General features: G+C 38.1%; 1 long non-coding RNA gene across 1 annotated transcript; it reads left to right on the top strand.

Moving 5' to 3' along the window:
• Nucleotides 1-2,838, top strand: LOC130986883 (uncharacterized). Its single transcript, XR_009089467.1, has 3 exons — nt 1-293; nt 1,865-1,944; nt 2,541-2,838. It is a non-coding gene; the product is annotated as an uncharacterized LOC130986883 (long non-coding RNA).
• The last annotated feature ends 18,330 nt before the right edge of the window (nt 2,839-21,168 follow it).

Genomic DNA, 21,168 nt, shown 5'->3' on the forward strand with positions numbered 1-21,168 from the left:
CACCAACTTCCCTACTGCAATACACCCACTACACCTACTCCTTTACAGGCATTCAAGCCATGCCTGCTTTACAGGCATTCAAGCCATGCCTTTACAGTCAGACTCCTCATCTGCAATACAACTATACATCAACCAAGTTTCTGCCTTTTTCCATTAGGCACAAATTAATTGATCACTCACCACATATCACTTCGCAAGAAAGAAACTCAGATTCATAAGTCTATACAAAATATATTCCAAGCTCATCTCCTTCAACAATCCAGAAACAAACAGACACCACCATCTCATTCAAGGTTTCAGCTTTGAACTCACTTTGATATTTCATTTTACAGTATGATTTAAACACACATTTCGCCTTATCTGTGCAAACTTCACCAAGCAAAAATCACAAGCATACACCCATTCATTGAGTCTCCCAAAAAAATGAACTTTACTATGAAAATAGATATGTATACATAATCTGTGCATATACATCAATGAAAGCATGATTTGTTTTAAAAATGAAAAGAAGAGTAAAAAAAAAAAAGTCTTGAAGCTTTAACTTTCTCTGTTCGAACTTGTTGTGTTGAGTCGGGAGGCGGACGGAGGCACGGCACGGCAGCGGCGCTGCTGTCGCCCGGCCACGGTGAGAGAGAGGGAGCTAGGGTTCAGGCGCAGCAGCGGCTCGTCGCTGTTGTAGCCGATCAGTCGGGAGTGAGGGAGAGGTGGTCTGGTCCGGGCACGATGGAGTAGCAGCGGAGGTGGAGCCTGTCGTGGTCGCCGTTGCTCCAGCGAGCTCCAGCGGCCGTGAGAGCAGTCGAGAGGGAGAGAGACTGGCGGCGGCAGCGAGCTGTTGTCGTCGGAAGGAGGAGGGAATCGGTGGTTTCAGGGAAGCTAGGTCAGGCGGCGGTGGCTGTTTCTGACTGCGGCGGCCGTGGGTTCTCCGCGGTTGCTGCTGCTCGGGAAGCCGGCGCTCTTCGCCGGGAAAAAGGAAGAAGGGGGATGGCGCGGCGTGTGTTGGTTTGTGAGGTGGGGGAAGAGTGAGAGGGAGACTTGAGGTCGAAGGGAAGGAGAGAGGAGGCGGAGCCGCCGGCCTCCGGGGACGGTGCTGCCGTCCGGTGGTGGCGGCGGGAGAGGCAGAGAGCGAGAGAGAGTGAGCGGCTGTGAGGAAGAGAGATGTGTGAGTGTGAGTCTGTGACCGATGGGGGAAGAAAAGGGGGGTGGGGATATTGGGCTAGGGTTGGGCTTGGGAGTTGGGTTTTGCAGATGGGCTATACTTTAATTTCACTTGGGCTGAGTAAGATTTTGGGTTTGAGGATTGGGCTGTGATGAGGAGATGGGCCGATTTTAATTTAATTGGCTGATGGGCCTTGCTTTATTTTTTTTTTCAGTTGGGTCTCTTTTATTTAAAAGATGGGCTGCAGTATTCTATTAAGGTGTTGGGCCCTTTATTTAATTAAAACAGTTGGACCGATTTTAAAGAGGTTTTGGGCTTTGCAGTTCTTAATAAAATGGACTAAACTTATTAATTAATTGGACTTCATAATTGAGTTTGATTAATTATTATTTTAAAGAATTATTTGCATAATAATATTATATTATTATTATGTGCATATTTTAAGTGAATTACTTATTATATACTAAGCATGACATGAAATTGCATTTATACTTGCAATAAAAGTATTTAATTGGTTTTAATTATAATTCCAATTTTTAAGAAAATCGAGTAAGGATATTGTTGGTGTCCTTAACTCAAGAATTTAGTTTTCAATTATTTATTTACTAAATTTTGGAAACCCGGCGTGATGAATCAAGAATGTTTAGTACATCCACTAAGACTTTAAGTTAGCTTCACGAGACCTATTAAGAATAGAATTTCTTGTAGGCTTTGTGACCAGGGGGATTAGCGCTGCTTCCCAAGACAGGTTTATATGTGATTATGATCTTCAGGCTTTGCCTAACCAGGTGGGCATTACTTTTACTATACGTATATAGAGATCCCCTGCGTGTCGTAGGCCTCTTATACGAATATATGCATGAGATGATTTTAACTGTTAATTTCATATTATTATTATGCCCAAATGATAAATGACTCTTATGAAATGAAAATGAAATGTTTATGAAATGAAATGAAATGTTTATGAAATGATTGACTGCCAAAAATGTTTATGTTTTTATATGTATCCTATCTGTGTTGGTTCGCCAACTTTAAAGGAAATCCAATTGGGATCCTATGCTAGACAAAGGTCGCTAGCTAGGGTTAACGTGTACACTTATGGAGACCGCGAGTCGCTTGCGACCGGTCTTGGCGTCCGTGGTAAGGAGGCCTCCTTCCCGGCGCGTGATAGAAAGGAACAGATATGGATCATATGAAGGAAAATGATCGGCCGATCGACTTTATGAAAATGAAAGAAATATTTTAGTAAGCGCAGGTCATTTAAGAAAAACCCTGTGTGTTACTGTTATGGCAGTTCAATTTATATATGTATGCATGTTGTATTTTCGGCTATGCCCACTGAGTATTTTTATACTCAGCCCTGCATGTATTTCTAAATGTGCAGGTTGAGCAGTTGATGGAATGGAATGATGTTGAGCGGGTGTTCCTTTGACATTTCAAGAAATGTAACCTTGAGTATACATCTTCATATGTATATCTCACACGTTTTCCACTGCAAAACACTTTGATTAGGATAACTTTATGTTATGAAATTGTGACACGTGTTATTGGGTAACCCACCTTAATCAGTTCTCATTTATGTGTATGTTTTATAAGTATCCAAATAATCATATATGATCCTAGCATTTTATCTATGAGTGACATTTCCATATACTTTAATGTTAAGTAATTGTCCATTTCCATTTCTTATTGTTCAACCCAAGTCATAACCCCGGTTAACCCGTCATTGGGATAGTGGGATGTGACAAAATCGTTGGAATTTTTTTATAAAACACAACGATATCCCTTAATTTTAAATATAATGTGTTCCTGATGAGCACATTTGAATCGGTTTATTAATACAATCCCTGAAGGATTGCTTTATTTAATTAATTCATCATTGTGGAATGAATTTATGATTCTTAATAATCTTGAAGATTATTAAAATAAATTGTTGAAGTTCTTGATAAAGATACAACAATATCTCTTCATATTAAATATGAAATATAATGTGTTCCCAATGAACACGTGAGATAAAGTTAATATTCCGGAAGAATATTAAAATATTGAGATATAAATTTTATTTTAAAATTTATTTCGGTATTTACTTATTATTTAGTATTTCATTTAATTATTACATTGTTTTATCTATTTGACTTATATTGTTGCTCCCGAAGTAGCACAACTAATATTCATGATGAATATTACAAGCTCTTGAAGAGCAATTCGTCATCTCAATTCAATAGTTTTTCATGAATCTTTATTGAGAATAGGGGTAACACAATTGAAAATTAATATTATTTTTGTATGGGCTCCGGAAGAGCTTCATTGATTCTCCGATGAGAATTGAATAATTATACATGATCTATTATTTTATCATATAGTCATGTCGAGATGAATTTCAAATTCATACACCCAAATGATTTTAAAATAACTCAAGACTTGAGTATTTGGGTTGTCTACATTACAATTAGTGAGTGATTAAAATACCTCCTGAAGAGGATTTCCGATCTACTAAATTCTTTTATCACCATTTAAATGCACTCATAGATCTATGAAAATTATATGTATACTTCGTGAAAAATACATATATAGAGCCAATAATTGAGGATCAATTCATATATTGATACTTTGATTATCCAACTAAAAATATTTTTCGGCATTAGAGGGAGATATATGTGAATGATGAATTATACAATGCCGTAAATTTCTTGTTGGACTAAGTATGTTAGATTCACGCATTATTGAACCAAAAGTTCAATAAATTATTACAGACTGCCAAAGGAGTGAAATTTTATATACATGTTATATTGCACCACAAATAATCGAAGTCCTAGATGGACGAATTTGATTCAATGCTTATTGACGCCAGAAGCGTAAACGACTTATTGGTGCCCAAGATAAAATATCCGCGGATTACAAAATCAAATAAAGAAATCAAATCATTCCAAAAACCTCATGAAGAGGATCGTCCTGATGATGATAATCCCAATACATTTTGCACGTGCACTAAATTATCGTAATATTGGGATTACGAAACAACTAGACCAAATATTATGGGAAATGGTGAAAATTTAGTTTTACTAAAGTTGCCATGAACTTTGGGAATACGTGAGAATCGTATAAAAGAAAAATGATAGTTGTCGACAACACTTTTTGCCTCAACAAATTGTTAGTTCAATTTGAAGATTATTTGGATCCAAAACAAATTATATTAGTGTGCCAGAAGCACTTAAAAATATAGAAGTAAGCAATGAGGCAGAGCCGAACTCACTAAATGAAAATAATTAAGCGAAGTTAGTAGCTCAAGGGATTGAGATTCCCAAATATATTCTCATGTTATGGATGGCATTATGTTTCATTATTTATATAACATTTTATGGCAGTAATCATTGATATAAATATCAAATTTATGGACATTATGACTGCATTATTATGTAGGTCTTTAAAATATAAATATATATGTGAAAGTCCGTAAATAACTAAGTGAATTCTTTCCGAAGAAAGAATATTTATGAATACTCAAAATACTTGAGGAAGTTAGCTCATATGACATATCTAAAGATGAGTTTTGAAAAACTTAGTTAAAATTAAGTATTATCTCGACTTGTAGATCGAGCATATTTCCGATGGAGTATTTCAAACCAATCGACTATATTTTATATGTATTAGTCGACCTACCCAAACAAGATTTTGAATAATATCACATCATATTAGCTATCAAATGATTATTCTATCACTTGAAGTTGATAAAGAATCACCTAGACCAAAAGAAATTAACGAAATTATTTAGGACCCGAAGTTCCATACTTATGTGCTATTGAAGCACTACTTTTATCATGCATGATATACAATTCGAAATTGACTTGCTAGCAAGATTTAATGTTTCTCCAAGAATGAGAATTTTCAATGATATTAACCATGTTATTGGTTATATTCAAAGCAAATTACAATTGGTCTATGTTATGAAAGAAATCGAAATTCAAAATTGGTGGATGATGTTGATAATTTAATTTTGAAAACTATATTGAACACATTCAAGATTGTTATCTTGAGGGGGAACATGATCTTTTAAATAGTTTCGAAAATTAGACTTTGAAGGTCAATGGCCCTGAACGCCAAATGGTTGTACTCTTTTTCCCTTACTAAGTTTTTTTCCTACAAGGTTTTCTTAGTTAAGGTTTTTAATGAGACAACTAGTGTAATATATGAGTAAATATACGTCTTGTACTTTTTCCTCTACCGAATTTTTCCCATAGGGTTTTTACGGAGAGGTTTTTAACAAGACATGAACATCTAGACTCTAACATCAAATGAGGAGTTTCTTTGAAGTCAAAGTGCACGCAACTCAAAAGATACATGAAGATTAGATCAAGCGATAATATGGCGGACTTATTCGCAAAGACGTTACCAACATCGACTTTTAAAAAGTTAGTGCATAAGATCGGCATGCATCGACTCAAAGATATTCAATGATCATTTTCGGGGGGAGCAGCTGTACTCTTTTTCCTTAGACTAGGTTTTTGTTCTATTGAATTTTTCCTAGCAAGGTTTTAATGTTTCTCCAAGAATGAGAATTTTAAATGATATTAACCATGTTATTGGTTATATTCAAAGCAAATTACAATTGGTCTATGTTATGAAAGAAATCAAAATTCAAAATTGGTGGATGATGTTGATAATTTAATTTCGAAAACTATATTGAACACATTCAAGATTGTTATCTTGAGGGGAGCATGATCTTTTAAATAGTTTTAAAGTTTTTTTAGGAGGTAGTTTAATAGGTAGTTTTTTTTAAGATGTTTAAGAGGCAGTTGTTTTTTTTAGAGTGTTTAAGGGGTAGTTGTTAATTTGTTATTGGCGTGAGTTGTATTTTTTTCCTTCCACTTCCAACTATATCATTGAAATTGAATTTAATTACATTTACTTCTCTTTTTATATATACTAAATTATCATACTCATAAATATAATAAAAATTAATTTTAATTAAATATATTTGAATTGAATATTAAAAAATAAAAAAAATTTACAATTATAAAATTTGATATTATGAAAAGCAAAAAAAAAGTTAAAAAAAATAAAAAAAATACTAATAAAAAAGAATTAAAAATACATTTTTTTGAAAAGACGAGAAAGGAGAGATAAATTTTATAAATTTTAAATAAACAAATTTAATTTGTACATTTTAAATCAAATATTTGCATAAAATATATCAAATCAAAGCTCTTATCGTGATATTTAATTTGATATGCATATTAAATATTTTATAATTAATCGAATTTCATAATTTTGGAAAGAAAATAAAACAACAAATAAGAAGTTAAAGAAATAGAAAATAAAAAGAAAATTATAGTTTAAACATAAATTTTCAATTTTATTATAACCATAAAATTGTCACTCAATTTTGAAATTAATTTCAAATTGGAAACTGCCTTTTTAATATAGTATAGATATGGATGTTTGCTGAATGATTACTTGTTCTCATATTAAAATAGAAGTTTATTATAAAAAAGAAAAAGAAAAAACAACCCTTGAAAGCACAAAGAAGCAGACTAAGGGTACAAATCTCGAAAAGAGATGAAAAAACTAAGGAACAAAAAACAACTAATAACGAAACTCAGGATAATCATCCATTTCATCTGACCAACGCCCATGGACAACATTATTCATTGCAATCATACTAGGCCTATTGGAAAGGTCAACCACAAACTCCTTCGGCTTGTAACCCATTTCCTCCGCATTCCTAAGGCGATTTTTAATACATCCATCCGGAAGTGTGTGTACAGGCTCTCTTCCCTTTCCCGATCCCTTTGGACGGCCACGCCCACGCTTCTACTCCGAGAGCAGTTGCATCCCCTGATTAACCTGCTCCTCTAACCGAATTATACGATTCGCAATGTCCTTCGGAGTGGGATTGTGCTGCTTATCTCCCTCCACCTCCTTAATCGGAGAAATATCTGCCCCAACAACCGAATGCTGCTCCACCACCGCTCCTCCAATCTCTCCGGGAACTGAGGAAACAGCCCCTCGAATATCATCGTTCATCACCATTCCCATGTTGGTGTCACTATCCGCAATAATCGTCTCCTCCTCCTCTGAGCTATACTCCCTAAGAGGCTTGTCATAAACTGAATGTTGTACCGGCTTCGTGGAAACCTCCAATAAATCCGGTCCTGTCATCGTAGCCACATCCTTCCCAAGCAACAAAACCGATTCATCAATAGCAAGTACGTCGAATCTATTTCCCTTAGCTGTAGTATTCCCCCTCGAGGCTGGAGAACCCACAACCGAATCTTTCTCTGCCGATCCCTTCGGAGCAACCTGTTGTTGCTTCGTCAAAGGGGCAGCCTGTTGCTGCCCAAACTCTGGCTGTGCCGGCTTCCAAGCTAAATGTTGTTGAACATTTCTGTTTGCAGCCTGCTCATTTGAGTTAATCGCCGCTTGCCAATGTGGCTCATTGTGATTAACTGTTGGGAACCTTGTGGAATATCCTAACCCTTGTTTTGATGATACCAAAATTCATAGGACTTAAATGTAATAGACTAGAATCGTTTTTGAACTCAAGTGTTAGAGTTCGTTTCTAGTTTAGTTGCGGTGTCAAAGACTGAAGACTGAAGAACGAAGACTGAAGACTGAAGACTGAAGACTGCAGTTACCAACTGAAGTATCAGTTGAAGAATCAGTTGAAGACTGATTATTTAATGCGCGCCATGGACTGATACTAAAGTCAAGTATCAGTTGAACATTCCTCATAGGACTGATCTTCCAACGTTCAGAGGAAGCCACGTACGCTCAAGTACAGCCGCATTAAATGCAGAGATATCTCAATATCTTATCTCTGCAGAGGTCATTCCTATCTGGTGATTACTTTTCAGAGATGTCACATCTCCTGTCCATCAAAGAGAGCCGTTTCCACACAGACAAGGAACCTCGAAGATTGAAGCCTCAGCCCAAATTCGAATTGCTCTCCAACGGAAGAAATCTTGAGGACGATTTACGCCAACGGATCTATTCAAGAGTTCTCCTACAAATAGCGCTCGAGGATCACTTCAACCTTCACCGATTCAACGACATAAGCTGAAGCTCTGCCGAAATAGCTACTCAGCCTAAAGCTTAAACCGCCCAAAGCTTGAATCGAAGAAGAGAATTCCAAAGCCAAAATCAGTCACTGCTGATTACATACATTCTCTTAGACCCTAGGCATATATTATGTGTACCCAGAAGCCAAAGGTCAAACTTGCTTCAAAGAACTCGTTCTTTGTAAGTATAGTTGGCACTCGTTTAAACCTCTCCCCCATAAGAGTGTTTGAGTGACTCGGAGTTTCAGAAGGTGTTCTGAACTCTGATAGGGAAGTCTGAGCACGAGGTGTGCTTAGCAAGGAAATCCTGCGCGAGCTGTGTAGGTGCTGAAATCCTGCGCGAGGTGTGTAGGTAGGGAAACCCTACGCGAGGTGTGTAGGTGCTGAAGAGAGAGTTTATCTTCAGTTCACGATTTGCAGTGCACCAGGGAAGCACTTGCGGAGTGGATTGTTGGTCTGATCAACCAGCCGTGGATGTAGGAAAGAGTTTTTCCGAACCACGTAAAAGTCTCTGTGTTATTTACAGCTTTCAGTTTTACATTCATAACTGTGTTATTTCAAATGATAAAACTGAATGCTGACTAACTGAAAAGATAAACCTTAATCCAACTATCTGCTCCACCGAGGCTATTCGAAACTAAGTTTAATTTCCGCTGCGTATGATATCAATCTGACTCACTATCCTCTGATAGTAAGGAAGAGAGATATCATCTTCATCTTTGCAAACACGACTGAAGCCCTTACGTGGATCAGTTAAGTTCCAGTGACTTAACTGATAACTCTTTACTGAAGAGCTTTCAGTATCAGTCGTCAACCCTGTTGGTCAATACTTATTTCGGTTAAACAGGTGTCTTGTTTGCTTGTAAAGTTTCGCTTCTATCTCTGACTGAGATCCCTCTGATTGAGGTTTGTAGATAGTCACAAAAATAGCCTATAGGTGTATTCCCCCCCCCCATACACCTACTCAAGACCCCCCGGACCTAACAATTGGTATCAGAGCAGGTTGTTCGCAAGAACTATCTGTCTCTGACTAGTTCTACTTGAACTAGATCCTTATTAAAGGTCTCGAAAAAGTTTTGCTCTTTCTTATTGTTTTGTGCTTGCTACTTGCTTTATCTGCTGTTACCTGTTCTCTCTTTTTTGATGGAGACTAACCACAGCAGATTATCTTCTCTACCTATGTTTTGTATTGAAAAATACGACATATGGAAGTTTCGGCTTGAAAGCTTCCTCATTGCCCAACATTGTAGAATGTGGGAAGTCATTACCAGCGGTCCAATCATTATCACCGAAAATGTAAAAAGGGTTCCTACTGACATCCATCAGGAACCTTACGATGAGGACCAGCCCAAGTCAAAGGCAGACTTCACCACAGAAGAAAGGAAGCAAGATGAGCTAGACAACCTCGCCAAAAGCATCATCTCCGGCACCGTTCCTGACAAGTATGTCATGAAGATCATCAAGTGCAGGACAGCGAAGGAGATGTGGGATATTCTGGAAAGAATGTGCGTAGGTTCTGAGGAGATCAAGGAGAATAAGCTTTCCATAGCTTGTCAGAAATTCGACTCCTTCCTCATGCTCAAGAATGAATCTGTCGAGGAAATGGAACAAAGATTCAATCTCATATTGAATGAAGTTCAATCCATTTCCAAAGACAAATACACTCAACGAGAAATCAACTTGAAGATTCTTCGAGCACTGCCACGAGGAGAATAGCAGATCTACTCAGTCGCTCATCAGCATAAGCCAGGATTCAGTCAGCTCCCGACAAACAAGCTTTTCTCCGATCTCATGGCAAATGAGTTCGATCTTCTGAGAAATCTTGGTAACAAGAAGGCTGGAGGATCAGACGAAGATGGTCCATCAACCTCAAGAGGAGTTGCACTGAAGGCCTCAACCAGAGAAGGCAAGAAGCAGATCAAGGAGCCAACGAAACTCAACCCTGAGGACTTCTTCAGTCAATATGCCTTGTTGACTGACAGATTCAACAAGATGGAGTCCAAGTTCCGGAAGTACAGAAGGTTCCACAAGCAGCACTACAAGGGAAAAGAAAGAGAAAGGGACTCCAGACATTCCACAGATCGAAGCGGAGAAAGGAAGTCAGCCGCTTACGACATCAAAGAATTGGAATGTTATGGATGTAGAAAGAAAGGACACTTTAAGCATGAATGTCCTGATCTGACTCCAGCTGAGCGCAGGGAACTGAAAGCAAAGAAAGATCGCAGATCTTTGAAGAAGAAAGCGATGGTTGCTGATGATGCTGACTCTTCCAACGACACATCAGAATCATCCGACTTCGACAGTTCCAGCTCAGATGATGAGAGCCGAGCCCTGATGGCCAACGAATCAGAAAGTGTAGCTGACAACAGCTACGACAATGGAATGAATGGCCCAGAGGTAAAATCTCTCACGAAAACTCCATATACTGATAACATCCTGATGCTTTCAGGAGACCACTCAGAATCTGGAGATAGCTCATCCGTTGAAACTGACGAGTTTGATCAGCTCCTGACTGATCACTGTCAGCTGAGGAAAATGTTCGAAGATCTCCTCAAGCAGAATCAGAAAAAGGACAAGGAGATCGATGATGAACGAGCTAAACATCAAACAATCATCTACTTTCCGGATGAAACATGTCTTGATCAGCTAATCATGGAGAACAGCCGACTGGAAGAAGAGCTCAGAATCTCCAACTCAGAATGTGAAAGAGCTTCTCATGAAATCAAAAGGCTTAATCACAAGCTGGAAGAAACAGTCAAGAACTGCATGATGCAGTCTCCCATGATGAGCAACTTTCCATCGAAAGGACTGGTCAACAGCATCGGAGGAAAGGTTGCAGCTGCCAAAGGAAAGGATATCATGATCATCTCTAAGAATGATCCTTCTGAAATCACAACCTCAGAAGAATCAAGAGATCATGATATGGATGAAGTTCACAAGCGCAGACTGATGGCCAGATCAAATGTTCCACCTCCACGAAGCTACAGACGAGCTAAGGAGGCTCCCAACCAGATCATCATATTGAAAAGGCTGGAAAGCAGATTTCAGTCAAAGATCCGGGAAGGAACATCAGGAGCCAAGAAGAATCTTTCTCATCAACCCAGGAGGAAGATAGGCCACATCAGTCAGAAACTGACATCCTCAGTTCAGTTTCAGAAAGAACAACATCCATGGAGATCAAGCAATGCTGAGTCCAGTCGAGCCATGCCACTTCCTCGACGACAAGCCACTGGACGTCAGACAAATCTCCATAAGTCTGCAAAGACTAAAGTATCTCACGGAAGATACTTCGGCGAGCAAAGAAGACCTCAACCACTCACCAGACAGAACTGCTACAAGAGTGAGGCCTTCAATAGGATTTCTCAACGGAAGAATGCTCATATGCCACCTGAAGCGCCAACGACACCGATCAGACATCCAACAAAGCGCAAGAAATCAGCCAGACCAATTCTGAAGCAGATTTGGGTTCCAAAGGGAACTCGAACTAACATTGAAGGACCCAAAGCTTGATTGGGTGCCTGAAGCAACTCTTTCTTGCAGGTCAATGTCAGGAAACATAAAAAGAAGGAAGAGGCCAAAGCTTCAATCAGAACGTGGTATCTGGACAGTGGCTGCTCGAAGCATATGACGGGCTACAAAGAATATCTATCCCAGTATGTTGAGAAAGCTGGATCCAAAGTTGCATTCGGAGACAACTCGATTGGAGAAACAAAAGGCTATGGTGTGCTCAACATGGGTAACGCCAGTATCAGTAATGTTAGCTTTGTTTCTGGTCTTAAACATAATCTGTTGTCTGTGAGTCAATTTTGTGACAGTGGTTTCACAGTGAAAATCAAAAAGGATGAATTCACTGTTAGAAACAATCAGAAGAAGGTGGTTCTGAAGGGATTCAGACAAGGAAGTCTCTACGTCGTTTCTTGGGAAGACAGCCCACCAGAAACGTGCCTCATCAGTAAAAGCAGCTCAGAGCTCAATTGGCTATGGCACAAGAGACTCAACCATCTCAACTTCAAGACGATCAACAAACTTGCTAAACATCAACTGGTAGAAGGACTCCCTTCTATTGTATTCCAGAAGAAGAAGCAAGAATGTGAAACATGCCTCAGAGGAAAGCAGACGCGGACATCATTCAAGTCAAAGACAGGACACTCCTCTGAAAGGATTCTGCATCTACTTCACATGGATCTGTTTGGCCCGATCACTCCAAGAAGCTACAACGGTAGGAAGTACACCTTGGTAGTTGTGGATGATTATTCACGATATACCTGGGTTATCTTTCTTTTCAAAAAGAAGGAGACACTGGAGGAACTGCCAAAGCTGTTGAAGAGACTGAGCGTTGAAAAGGAAGTCAACATCATCAGCATCAGATCAGATCGTGGGACTGAGTTCCTCAATACTGTCATTCGTGAGTATTGTGATGAACAAGGAATCAGTCATCAAACTTCTGCAGCAAGAACTCCACAGCAGAATGGAGTTGCAGAGAGAAGAAACCGGTCAAGGACGATGCTAGCCGAGTCAAAACTCCCCTTGAAGTTTTGGGCTGAAGCAGTCAACAACGCATGCTACACGCAGAATCGCTCCTTCCTCACTCAGAGACATGGAAGAACTCCATACGAGTTATGGAAGAACAGAAAGCCATCGATTGCCCATTTTCATGCTTTCGGTTCTAAGTGTTTCATACACAACAACGATAAGAAGAGGTTGAACACCTTCGATTGCAAGGCTGATCCAGGAGTCTTCCTTGGATACTCCGGAACAGAACGTTCAAGCAAAGCCTATCGAGTGTTCAATACTCAAACTCTATGTGTAGAGGAAACACCTCATGTGATCTTTGATGAGTCTACAGATGGTTTCAGGGAACAAGATGCTGAAAAGAATGTTCAGATCACTGAAGATTCCAAAGCTGAAATCCATACTGACGAGCCCTCTACTGTCTTGGTATGGGGACCTGGCAAGGATGAAGATACTGAGATGATTCAGTATCAGAAGATCAACCAACGGTCTGAAGTTCAAACTGGAGCCAATACAGATGGCAATAGTCAAGGGGGAACTCCAGTTGCTGAAGTTCAAGTTGAACACGCAGAAGCCGCCCCAGCTCAACTCTCCCCTGCTCCAGAAAGTGCTCAACATCCCAGAGCTATTCTAACTGAAGAAGCTCCACCATCTCCTGAAGAAATCAAGAAATATCGAAGATGGTTTGAACTCCACTCTAAGGAGAACATCATTGGAGAACCATCAGATGGCGTCAAGACTCGGAGATCTATGTGCAACCTCGTCTTCGACATCAATCAGAACTGCATCAACGAAGATAAGAATTTCAGCTGTTTCTTATCAACTAAAGAGCCGAAGGATATTGAAGAAGCTCTGAAGTCCATAGAATGGGTCATCGCAATGCTAGAAGAACTCAATGAATTCAACCGGAATTCTGTTTGGGAGCTTGTGGATCGACCAGACGATGCAAAGGTGATTGGCTTGAAATGGATTTTCAAGAACAAGAAAGACGAAGAAGGAAACGTTGTGAGAAACAAAGCAAGGCTTGTGGCTAAAGGATACAGTCAAGAAGAAGGAATCGACTACGACGAGACATTTGCCCCAGTTGCCAGATTGGAAGCAGTCAGACTCTTCTTAGCTTTTGCAGCTCACAAAGGTTTCAAGGTACACCAAATGGATGTCAAGTGTGCATTTCTCAATGGAGTGCTCACAGATGAAGTCTATGTAGAACAACCTCCAGGATTTGAGGCTGCTGGACCAGAAAAGGTGTACAAGCTGAAGAAAGCGCTCTATGGGTTGAAGCAAGCACCAAGAGCGTGGTATGATACTCTCTCGGAGTATCTAGTTGAACAAGGCTTCAAAAAGGGATCTGTGGACAGAACGTTGTTCACTCTCAAAGAAGGAGAAGATCTCTTGCTTGTTCAAATTTATGTCGATGACATAATCTTCGGATCCAAATCCGAACACATGTGCAATAAGTTTGCTGACATCATGAAGAACAAATTCCAAATGTCCATGATGGGAGAAATGAATTTCTTTCTCGGATTGCAAGTCAAGCAGACTAAAGCAGGAATACTGATCAGCCAGTCCAAGTATGCCAAGGAGCTGATAGCTAAGTTCGGTATTCAGCACATGAAGTCAGTCAAGATCCCAATGAACACAAACTGGAAAGTTGATCCAGGTTCAGAAGGAAGCTCTGTCTCTTCGAAGAAGTACAGAGAAATCATTGGATCTTTGCTGTATTTGACTGCGAGCAGACCAGATATCGCATTTGCAGTCGGGGTTTGTGCAAGATATCAATCAGATCCTAAGGAAGCTCATTTAGATGCAGCTAAGCGGATTCTGAGATATCTCAAGGGCACACCCAATTTAGGATTGTGGTACCCAGCAGAGGACGACATCAAGCTCACCGGATTTTCAGACTCCGACTTCGGTGGATGCAAGCTTGATCGCAAATCAACCTCCGGAACATGTCAATTCCTAGGCAACAAGCTCATCTCTTGGTTTTCTAAGAAACAGACTTCAGTCGCCACCTCTACAACTGAAGCTGAATATGTTGCTGCCGGAAGCTGCTGCTCACAAATCCTGTGGTTAGTCCATCAACTAAAGGACTATGGGATCGAGGAAAAGGAAGTTCCTATCTATTGCGACAGCTCCAGTGCTATTGCAATCTCCCAGAATCCAGTTCATCACACCAGAGTCAAACATATTGAGATTCGACATCACTTCATTCGTGATCATGTCGAAAAGAAGAATGTCTCTGTGGAATGGATTCCCACTGCTATTCAGAGAGCGGACCTGCTGACCAAGGCTCTTCCAGAAGAGAGGTTCAACGATCTTTGTGCAAAGATTGGCCTCATCAACCCTGAAGAGTGATGTTGTGTTTGAAGATTTTCTCAAACAGTCATGCTGACTGGTGGTCAACCAACTGCTGCTTCTACGATCGTCGACGTAAAAAGCAATGAAGTCCGAGTGCTCATCTGAAGAGGAAGTCATCCTGATGAATCATCCAGGATCACGTGGTATCAACTGACTACTATGTTCAGTTGATCAGTAAGTATTTTAAAATGCTTACCTTTTCAAAATCAGTTATTTCAGTTTAGAGCTTTAAGTTTTTAGTTCAAAATCTTTTCTCTAACTGATCAGTTTCTTTCAAAAACTTTAACTGATTATTGGAATTGTTGGAATTGGAATATCCGAAATAGGACAAGATTTTTATAAAGTGAAAATCTGTTTTGATTGAACTTGTCCTGATCTTTTTGCCAAAAATCCTTCCAACCTTTTTGCCTCTGCAATAAAATTTCTTGAAACGCTCATTGACATGACATATGTAATGATGCCTTTTGAAGTCCCTCGCAGTGACGGCGGACGCGAAATTTTTCTTCAATTGCATTTAAGGCACAGTTTTCGAAAAACCTTTTCATCTTCTACATGGTTCACATCTTGTCTATTTATACCATGTTGTCTTCATAGTGTTTCTGCATCAACTAACAACTCTCCACAGCTTTCACTGTGAGAAAAAGTTTCAATTGTTTCCAAAGTTGCAGAAAAATTGTTCCGACTAAAGGAGAAATCTATGACTGCAAAGTCATGGAGTGGAAGAATGACGCTCATAGTCTTGGTCTTCACCGGACCCTTCCACTGGATCACAACGTCTCTCCGGCGTCAAAGTTTGCTCTACCCTCACTTGTATCCAGCGAAGCGAACGTCTTCCATTCTCATGCCTGGCGCCAAGAAGCTTCACCGCTTCTGGAGGAGATATACCGTATCGCATATCTCGTGCTCCTCCCTGGCTTGCAACAAACAACGAGATCACTCTTGTTGTTGGCCGGCATCTTCAGCCGCACCGGGTCTATTCTTCACAGACCCTGGGTCGGCGAATCGACGGTGTTAGTCTTCTCAGCTGCCACCGCTTCGATTCTTCCTTCTCACACCCTTCTTCTTCTAATCTTTCTTTCCAATTCACCAACCTGATTCTTCTCCTCATAAGGCAGCCCTCTCCTTTCTTCCAAGGCAACCTTCTTCTATCTTCCGCCTTCTACGTTTTCTTGTCCTCTTCCACTTCTCCGTCTCCCTCATCTCCTCACCCCACCACTGACGTCCTCCTCTTCTATTTATCCGGACTCACTCTGTTCTCAAATCTTCTCACGAGGTTCTGAGACTAGGAGTTGGGTACCGTCTGATCATAGCCTCCATCGTCATCTCTCTTTTTGATGTTGCCAAAAAGGGGGAAAGTTGGGAAAGTCAGAAGTCAGAGAGAAACCTTTTCTTGAGGTTGCTCCTGTCCTCTAACTCTTGACTGATGATGGAACAGCAAAGGATCACCAGAAGTTAGAAGGATGACGTTTCAGAAGAGACCTCAATTCAACGGAAAACAAGTGAGAGTGGAACAAGCTTAGGAACATTGAAGACACGAAGACAGAAGATGAAGATCAAGAAGTTCAAGGCGCAGCCAAGCAGACTGCTGGAGTCCATGGTTTATCCATGATGTTTTTATTTTACTTTTTACTCCAATGTAAGTCTTGCTATGTACCTAGACTGATGGCTTATCAGTCTGTTTAATGAAATGAACTTCTTATTGATCTCACCCTGAAGACAATGACTCTTTGTCCAGGCTCTGATTTATGGTTTTTCTGTCTTCTTGCTGTTCTGTGTTTAGAACTGTTTTCGTTCTTGCTCTGAGTACAAGTTATTTAGGTTCTGTTGTTAAGGGGGAACAACTTTCACCCCTTGTCTAGAACTTGTACTGTGAGCTCAGTCTTTTTGCTGTCTAGAACTGCTGTGTGGTTTTGGCATCATCAAAAAGGGGGAAATTGTTGGGAACCTTGTGGAATATCCTAACCCTTGTTTTGATGATACCAAAATTCATAGGACTTAAATGTAATAGACTAGAATCGTTTTTGAACTCAAGTGTTAGAGTTCGTTTCTAGTTTAGTTGCGGTGTCAAAGACTGAAGACAGAAGAACGAAGACTGAAGACTGAAGACTGAAGACTGCAGTTACCAACTGAAGTATCAGTTGAAGAATCAGTTGAAGACTGATTATTTAATGCGCGCCATGGACTGATACTAAAGTCAAGTATCAGTTGAACATTCCTCATAGGACTGATCTTCCAACGTTCAGAGGAAGCCACGTACGCTCAAGTACAGCCGCATTAAATGCAGAGATATCTCAATATCTTATCTCTGCAGAGGTCATTCCTATCTGGTGATTACTTTTCAGAGATGTCACATCTCCTGTCCATCAAAGAGAGCCGTTTCCACACAGACAAGGAACCTCGAAGATTGAAGCCTCAGCCCAAATTCGAATTGCTCTCCAACGGAAGAAATCTTGAGGACGATTTACGCCAACGGATCTATTCAAGAGTTCTCCTACAAATAGCGCTCGGGGATCACTTCAACCTTCACCGATTCAACGACATAAGCTGAAGCTCTGCCGAAATAGCTACTCAGCCTAAAGCTTAAACCGCCCAAAGCTTGAATCGAAGAAGAGAATTCCAAAGCCAAAATCAGTCACTGCTGATTACATACATTCTCTTAGACCCTAGGCATATATTCTGTGTACCCAGAAGCCAAAGGTTAAACTTGCTTCAAAGAACTCGTTCTTTGTAAGTATAGTTGGCACTCGTTTAAACCTCTCCCCCATAAGAGTGTTTGAGTGACTCGGAGTTTCAGAAGGTGTTCTGAACTCTGATAGGAAAGCCTGAGCACGAGGTGTGCTTAGCAAGGAAATCCTGCGCGAGCTGTGTAGGTGCTGAAATCCTGCGCGAGGTGTGTAGGTTGGGAAACTCTACGCGAGGTGTGTAGGTGCTGAAGAGAGAGTTTATCTTCAGTTCACGGTTTGCAGTGCACCAGGGAAGCACTTGCGGAGTGGATTGTTGGTCTGATCAACCAGCCGTGGATGTAGGAAAGAGTTTTTCCGAACCACGTAAAAGTCTCTGTGTTATTTACAGCTTTCAGTTTTACATTCATAACTGTGTTATTTCAATTGATAAAACTGAATGCTGACTAACTGAAAAGAGAAACCTTAATCCAACTATCTGCTCCACCGAGGCTATTCGAAACTAAGTTTAATTTCCGCTGCGTATGATATCAATCTGACTCACTATCCTCTGATAGTAAGGAAGAGAGATATCATCTTCATCTTTGCAAACACGACTGAAGCCCTTACGTGGATCAGTTAAGTTCCAGTGACTTAACTGATAACTCTTTACTGAAGAGCTTTCAGTATCAGTCGTCAACCATGTTGGTCAATACTTATTTCGGTTAAACAGGTGTCTTGTTTGCTTGTAAAGTTTCGCTTCTATCTCTGACTGAGATCCCTCTGATTGAGGTTTGTAGATAGTCACAAAAATAGCCTATAGGTGTATTCCCTCCCCCCCCCATACACCTATTCGAGACCCCCCAGACCTAACATTAACCTTAGCCTTGTCATTCACAGTGTCATTATGTTCTCCCATCCCCCCAAGCTTTGTCTTGCGGCACCTATCTGGGGAGTGTCCCGTAATCTTGCAACGACCACAATATAGAGGGAGATTTTCGAAAACAAACTCAATATGAAAAGAAAAATCCTCCATATCAATAAGAAGAGTATTAGGAAGAGGGAGAGACATATCTATTTCAACAAGAATACGGGCAAATTGTCCAAAATCTCTCCCTGCCGAAGCACCATCGATCTTTAGAGTTGAAGACCATATATTATAATATAATATTAAAGTCAAAATAATTAAACTCAACATTCATCAAATTTAATTATATAATTGAAATATTATTTAAGTTGGAATAAAAAATAATATAATTATTATAAAAAATTTAATCGATAAGAATTAGTGGTTTTGAAAGAAAAGAAAAAAAAAAGCAATACGTGAGGAGGTTGCGCGGTAAACTTTATAACATACACTTGAAGACAAAGTAGTATGTTATAGTATTATAATTGATACAATAACAAAAAAATTGACTACCATAGTGTGAATAGCAAAATTCAAATAGTTAATCTCAAAAAATCATATACTTGAATAATAATTTAGTATGAAACGCGATATAATAATAATAATAAATAATTATGGATAGCGCAATAAAGTTGAATTAATTAATTGAAATAAATTAGTTAATTTGAAAATTAAAAATTAAATAAAATCAATCATGAGTCATGAAAAAAATGAGTTTATATGTCTTGCTTAATCGTAAAAAAAAAATGAACCATGATTGTGTGAGTAACGAAGTCAAAATAATTAAACTCAATGCAAACAAGTTTAATTGATAGTTGAAATTAATTAGTGAATTTGTAATAAAAAAGAATGAATCATATGATGGGATTTTGCTCGAAAAAAGTATATAACATATACTTTATTAAAATCCATATAATAATAAGAAAATGAAATGCTATAGGGTGAGTAACGAGAAAAAATTAAATTAGATGAATCATATGCTTTATTTAATTGAAAAATCCATATAATAATAAGAAAATGAAATGCTATAGGATTTTGATCGTAAACCTATATAGCATATGCTTTATTTGAATATAATATAAGCAAGTATTGTACTCGATGTGGTAATAGCAAAATGAACCACAATTGTCTGAGTAACGAAGTCAAAATTATTATATTCAATTAAATCAAATTTAATTGATTAGTTGAAATTATATAACAATATACTTAAAGACCATATATAATAATATAGTATTATAGTAGAAATAATTAAACTCAACATTCATCAAGTTTAATTATATAATTGAAATAATAAAAAATTATATTATTAATTAAATCCGATATAATAATAAGAAAGAATTAAACTCAATGAAATAAAGTTGAATTAATCAAATGAAATAATTTAGTGACTTTGAAAAGTTAATATTCATGAATCGTACGATGGAATTTTGCTGGGAGAACTACTATAGTGTGTCTAATGAACTCGTATAACTATACTCATGTAATCAAGTTGCATAATATAATTGAAATAAATTAGTGTGAATAGCAAAGTAGAAATACAATTACTCAATGATTCATACGTTGAGAACTAGCGTGAAAAAACTGTATAACATATACATTTTTTGAATGTGTTACAATAATTTCGAAATTGGACTCATATATTTATTGTGACCGATAGAATTCAAGACATAGATATTACATTTACAAATCCTAAAATTTAATTAATTAATTAATAATAGGAAACAAATTAGTGAAAACAAATAAAAATAACAAAAATTTAGCAATATAAATCCGAAATTATAACATAATTTTATATTAGATAAAAATAAATAATATTATTTTTATCTTATAAAAAAATCTAATTTTCGAAAAAATTAAAAAATAATATCCAAAAACAAATCTAGTATTATTTTAAGGAGAAACACAAAATTAGTTGAAATAAATTAATAAAAAACAAATAAACACAAAATTTAGGAGAAATAATTTTTGAAAAAAATAATAATATTAATTTAGAAAAAAAATAGCTGGAAACAAACCTAGAAATATTATAACAAGAAACACTAAATTATTGGTAACAAATCAATAATTAAATTTAAAAACAAATAAATAAAAAACAAAACCGAACAAAAATTTAAAAAAAATCGAATTATATAAATAACAAAATTGTCCAAAATAAAAACATAAAAATAAGGAAACAAAGTCTTCAAAAATAAAGGAAACAAACTAACCGAAAATAAAGGAAAAAAATGGCCGAAAAAACACTAAAGATGTTGGCCGAAAAACACTAAAGATGCTGGCCGAAAAAAATGAAATAATATGGCAGAAAAAAAGAAAGAAAATGGATGGAATAAATCAAGGATAAATCAGTAAATATACTAAACCCATAAAACCGGCCCACACTCTAAGCAGGTAAAAAACCGGTTTTTTACCAGGTGTAACGTACACCTGGTGTTCAAATATCACTACCCATATTAATTATAGTAATAAAAAAGTACATACTTCATGATTTCAATACTTTTAATTCAATAATTTTTTTTT

Source organism: Salvia miltiorrhiza, chromosome 5 (assembly GCF_028751815.1).
Source record: "Salvia miltiorrhiza cultivar Shanhuang (shh) chromosome 5, IMPLAD_Smil_shh, whole genome shotgun sequence".
Taxonomy (NCBI): Eukaryota; Viridiplantae; Streptophyta; class Magnoliopsida; order Lamiales; family Lamiaceae; genus Salvia; species Salvia miltiorrhiza.